The sequence below is a fragment of the Macaca fascicularis genome, chromosome 1 (assembly GCF_037993035.2).
Source record: "Macaca fascicularis isolate 582-1 chromosome 1, T2T-MFA8v1.1".
Taxonomy (NCBI): domain Eukaryota; kingdom Metazoa; phylum Chordata; class Mammalia; order Primates; family Cercopithecidae; genus Macaca; species Macaca fascicularis.
In genome coordinates, this window is record NC_088375.1 from 113,292,415 (window position 1) to 113,298,335 (window position 5,921).

At 45.2% G+C, this 5,921-nt stretch overlaps 1 long non-coding RNA gene across 1 annotated transcript; it reads left to right on the top strand.

The window, feature by feature from the left end:
- Positions 1 to 437: 437 nt before the first annotated feature.
- LOC135967982 (uncharacterized) lies at positions 438 to 2,169 on the top strand. Its single transcript, XR_010582399.2, has 2 exons — positions 438 to 517; positions 2,060 to 2,169. It is a non-coding gene; the product is annotated as an uncharacterized lncRNA (long non-coding RNA).
- The last annotated feature ends 3,752 nt before the right edge of the window (positions 2,170 to 5,921 follow it).

Genomic DNA, 5,921 nt, shown 5'->3' on the forward strand with positions numbered 1-5,921 from the left:
CCCCACCACCTCTCAGGGCGACCCTGAGCCTCGGGGTGAGAGGTCTCCTCCACTAAAAAGGCTGCCGCCCCTCAATCCTAGACCCCGAGATTCCGCTCACCTGGGAAATCTCGTATTGACACCCGTTGTCTTTTTGGTAAGTAAACGGTGGCATGAGAAATTCTGATGGGGTTAGCTCAGTCATTGGAGATTGTGTCAGTTTAGAGTAGATGGTTCGAGACCTAACTTAGGAGTAACACTGCTTTATTCAGATGGCCCATCCTATTCCGAATGTTAATTTACTCTGTTCTTCATATTCAGATTTCCACGCAGAATTTCTAGCTCCCAAGTCTCTATTGCGGTTCCTGAAAGTCGCTGCTTCACTGAGCTTTGGAACCTGACTCCGGAAAATCTCATTCTTTCGTCCCAAGATTTCAGCCGGAAAGAGAAATCTGCGCGGCGACCTCTTCAAGCGCGCGGGCTGGGAACGCGGGTTCTGATCCTCGGTCGCCCGGAAGGAGCTCCCTCAAGGCCACGGGTAAGAGGAGCCTGAGCAGCTCCCAGGGTTGAGTGCGGGAAGGTGGGGGCGGCTCATGGTGGGTCTTGAGAGCAAGCTAAGATGTCCCTCCAGGCGCTCAGGACCATCACTCTGATTTTCGTATTTTGGAAATAGGAAAATTTTCAGCGGTTACGAAGGACTGGAAAACACCGCAGTCTTTGAGGGGCTCGGTTTGGCGGGCGTGCGGAGGCGTAGGGGTGGGGGACGGGAGAGAGGTGCCTTGGCTGCTTAGAGTGGACTGGCAGGAAGGAAAACACAGAAGATCCATTTTCCCTTGCAGGCTGGACTGCAGGGCCTGGGATGGAAAATTGGACAAAGAGTAACGATATGTAGAGGTTGGCTGCATGCATGGAAAATTGTTATCCCTCAGGCCTGTAACCCCAGCATTTGGGAGGCGGAAGCAGGCGGATCATGAGGTCACGAGATGGAGATCATCTTGGCCAACACGGTGAAACTCCGCCTCTACTAAAATACAAAAATTAGCCGGGCGTCTTGGCACCTGCCTGTAACCCCAGCTACTCGGGAGGCTGAGAGAAGGGAATCGCTTGAACCCGGGAGGCCGAGGTTGCAGTGAGCTGAGATAGCGCCACTGCACTCCAGCCTGGCCACAGAGCAAGACTCAGTCAAAAAAAAAAAAAAAAAAAAAAAAAAAGGAAAGGAAAGGGAAAATTGTTATCCCTAGAGAGAAGTGTAGGGGAGACCAGGCATATGTAACTTTGATAACAGTGTATAGTGCATAAAAAATCATTCCTGTTTACAACCAGTTATCACAACTAGCTACAGATTTCTTTGTTCCTTTTCCACTCCCACTGCTTCACTTGACTAAACTTGAAGGAAAAAAATTTTTGTTTTTACATATGATATTGTTTAAGTTGATCCTCAGCCCGCCCTCCTCAAGTAGCTGGGACCACAGGTGTACAACACAGTGTCCAGCTAATTTTGTATATTTTGTAGAGACAGGGGTTTTGCCATGTTGACCAGGCTGGTCTCGAACTTCTGGACTCAAGTGATCTGCCTGCCTGGGCCTCCCAAAGTGCTGGGATTTTGTGCTGGCCTCCATGCCCAGCCATCATTTGTATTTTGAATTTAAACATTTTATAGTCATAAGTATCACTCTTCAAAGATTCTGGGTTTTGTAGCATGTACAGGGTGGGGTTCAGGACACTCTACTCCAAAATATAACACCTTAGGGTACTGAGTATTTTATGCTAAAGGAATCTGAGAAAACAACAGAAGCAGAAAAGTCACTGTCACCCTCCCCCTGCCCTTCTTCCCTGAAGCCAATCATAAGGCTCTCATGTGAGAGGTGCCCACTCTGTACCCAGAGGAAATGTGCATTGTTGTGTCTGAAGACACAGCAACACGGAGTCTGACTATGTTTGTCTGACTGAGCAAGACTCAGTCAAAAAAAAAAAAAAAAGGAAAGGAAAGAAAGAGAGAGAGAGAGATTTGAGTAATAATAAACCTCTGTCCCAGTCACTTAGCTGTCTCTGCATTTATTAGATTCTTTCTCTGTTGCAGAAAGTCTGCTGTTCTCAGCTCCATTGGCTTTTCTGGGCAACCAGCAAGATAAACTCACCAGTTACATTAATAAAAGAGAAACACAAATAGCACATATGCTTGAAAATAAATGTAAGTCTGTATATTTCTTTTGAAGAAACACGAAAGGAGGAGGAATGATATGACAGGCAATACACTGTCCTAAATATTTTCATGATTCTCCTGCCTCCCCCGTATCCTTCTTATCCCAAAAACTGCTCCCCAGAAACCTTCAACTTAAACAGGGTCCTGCCAGAACTGGGTTTGTCCTTTATTGTGGGATCTGGCCAGCAGCCCGCAATGCAATGGGGCTCTGTCTTTGTTTCCAGGTGGATCGGCAGGTCAAGAAATAATAGACACACACAAGATAGTGAAAACTGGGTCCAGGGGTGTCAGCACCTTCTGGTCCTGTGGTGCCAACAATGCACTGGATATACCAGCATTTATTATTAAGTTTAGTGAGGGTGGGGGTAGGTTAGTGAGGGATTTAGGGTCATTTGATTATGAGGTGAGATGGTCACATGGGGATGAAGTAATTCTTTAACATGACATCTGTATGCAGAAGTACAGTATACAGAGATAAGAATTGACAATATAGTGTGTGCATCAGTAATTTCTAACAGAGCCTTAAAACAGAAACACAGTCTTTCCATAACCTATGATTAGCAAGATATTAATCAGCAGTAACAGTTGCAGCAAAAGCTGGTTACAAACAATCCATAGAAACAGGCTGTGAAGCTAGACAACCGGTTAGACCACAAATTCTCAGAAGGGAGTATTCCTTAACCCTAAAGAGGCCTAGAACAGCCGTGGCAAGATGAGGGCGTTTATAGCCCTATCTTTTCCATATGGACAGGCGCCCCCCATGCTTCCATTTATAGGCTCTCCACGAGGGTCGCATTCCATTCTCAGAGCTATGAACATCTGCTTTTCTGGGATAGGAATCTTGGTGATGTGAAACCTCCCTGACAGCACGTTCGTTCACAGGCTCTCTGGCAGGGGGAAGCACATCACGCTCTGTTGGCTCATTCTGGCAGCCCAACCTGGTACTGTCTTTACACAATCCTGCATGCAATTTTGTATTTACAACAATCAGGAGCATTTCATCTTTTATTCCGTAGCAATAGTTTCAGGGGGTCTCCCTACAGTCCTTCCCTTGCATTTTCCTCTCACCTGCCCCACACCCCTTCCAAATCTGTTCTTTCACTTCCAAGTCATTGAGTTTTTCCATTTAAAAATATAAAAGATACAGAAAGGGCCGGGCGCGGTGGCTCAAGCCTGTAATCCCAGCACTTTGGGAGGCCGAGACGGGCGGATCATGAGGTCAGGAGATCGAGACCATCCTGGCTGACACGGTGAAACCCCGTCTCTACTAAAAAATACAAAAAATTAGCCGGGCGAGGTGGCGGGCGCCTGTAGTCCCAGCTACTCGGGAGGCTGAGGCAGGAGAATGGCGTGAACCCGGGAGGCGGAGCTTGCAGTGAGCTGAGATCCGGTCACTGCACTCCAGCCTGGGCGGCAGAGCCAGACTCCGTCTCAAAAAAAAAAAAAAAAAAAGATACAGAAAGAAGATAACCAGTCATCCATATTCCCACCACCTGGAATTAAGTACTGTTCACATGTACAAATTTTTCTTCCAAATCATTTTAAAGTTACTCTCATTTTTTTGAAAGTATACATGCTTAGCATAGACCATACCACCAATACAGAAAAAGTACAGATATGTAAAATTTCTGATCACCTTAAGTTCAAAATAACTTTTGTCAACATTAGGGCAACACTGATCGAGTCATGTTCTTCTGATATATCTACAGAGAGAAGAATGTATATTTTAGCTAGACTGCCCCCCCCACATCCCCGCAAAAGAAAAAAACAGAACAATAAAAAAAATATATAGATAGATACATACACACACATAATATATACGGGAGCTACATATATTGTGTGTATATATATACGTATATACATGCTTTTGTAAAATTGAGCTTAGAATTTTTTTATTTTACAAATACTCCATTTAATAGTGCAGAATTTAACTGAAGACAAAGAGGCAGAAACAGAAATGAAGGAATTCCTGAACTCTCAATCACATTTAGAGAGACACTTTTCTAAAGGAATCCTCTAAAGCTAAACATAAATTAAATTCAGTAGAATGCATTATGATTTGCAGTGTTTTTTGTTGTTTGTTTGTTTGTTTTTGCTCTGTTGCCCAGGCTGGAGTGCAGTGGCTCGATCTCCGCTCACTGCAACCTCCACCTCCCATCCACCTGCCTCAGCCTCCCAAAGTGCTAGGATTTACAGGCATGAGCCACCGCGTCCGGCCTGCAGTGGTTTTCTTACTACTTTTTACAATCAAATTGATTAAGACATTGGTTGAATATGGTACAATGCATCCATTTCAAGTTTGATGACATGTCTACTACTCCAGAAGGTCCTCTCGTGCCCTTTGCAGTCAGTCCCCTCGACTCCCTGACCCCAGCATTTAATAGTTTCTGTCACTATACAGGTTAGTTTCACCTGTTCTAGAAATTCAACTTGATGGTGCCACACAGGATGCCCTCTTTTCATCATTCAGCATGAGGTTTTTGAGATTCATCCATGCGATCTCATGTTTCCATGATTTGTCCCATCTTATTGAGGGTAGCACTCCATTGGATGAATATATCACAATAGGTCCATTTACCCCTTGATACATATAAACCGTTTCCCGTTTGGAGACTATTGTAAACAAAGCTGCTAAGAACAGGCTCTTTTTGTGAATATATGTTTTGTAAATTCTATTTGTCCTTCTTTAGTATTAACTTATTTTGTAAAACGATGTCACCTTCACAAGTGCAAAATTCATTCAAATGTTACAGAGGCCTGAAGCAGAAGTCTACACAATTTCCTTTGTTATATTTCATAATTAAGGGGGAAAAACTTTATCTGGGATATTGTTTCCTGTCAGCAAATCCTTGATGTAAGCCACACACGATGCTAGGTGTACTATTAGACTGTCTTCTGTAATCTGTGCAATAACTCTAAGAAGTACTTCATATTATTATTTTTCTGTAACCCTTTCCAACTTGAAGCCTAGCAAATTGAAGGACCTGGCCCAAGGTCAAACAGAAGGCAAGCGGCAGCGCCAGGACTGGAAGAAAGCCTTCCCAACGGCTGACAGAAGCTCAGGTCTTTGTCAGAACCTCGGTATTGCTGATCGAGGAGTTTCTGAGCAAAAGCAGCCCACCAATCCAGTGGCTGAGAACTGCTTGGATATTGGCTTCCAGGCCCATCAGAAATACCGATCAGGAATCCCAAGGATACGTTAGTGATGCCGGTCCCGAAACAAGGGACATTTCTTAAACATTCTAAAAACCCGTTTGCTCATCAGTAACGCAATGAAAGTTGCTTTCGGTCTTGGTTCATATATTCTATATTTGAGCAAGGCAATGTCCGCTGCTGGGGTTAGAAGTAAATGGCTCGTCTTCATCAAACTATGAAGTCCATAGGACGTACGGCTTCCACTTGCAGTGTCCTGAACACTCGCTGGGCGTCCTGTGCGTTCTAGCCGGTTTTCTTTGGAGCCGCGGGTTTCTGCACCTCACCCGGGACGGGATGGCAGAGGCTTCTCCGGACATACGGATCTATGCGTGCTGTCCCCGGGATAGCCACCAGGGGACGCCATAGGCCTTCCTGCCGTGGTCCTCCTTGCCTTTTCCGTTTGGGCCAGGTATTACAGATCAAAAGTGCTCACGTGGGGTCAGAAACACCCTGGGAGAGGCTGGCAAAATGCCCAGAACCGCCATCACTAGGCCTGGGGTTTTCTTCTGTAGTGGAATTCTCGTGCTCATGCAGTGCAGGGAGG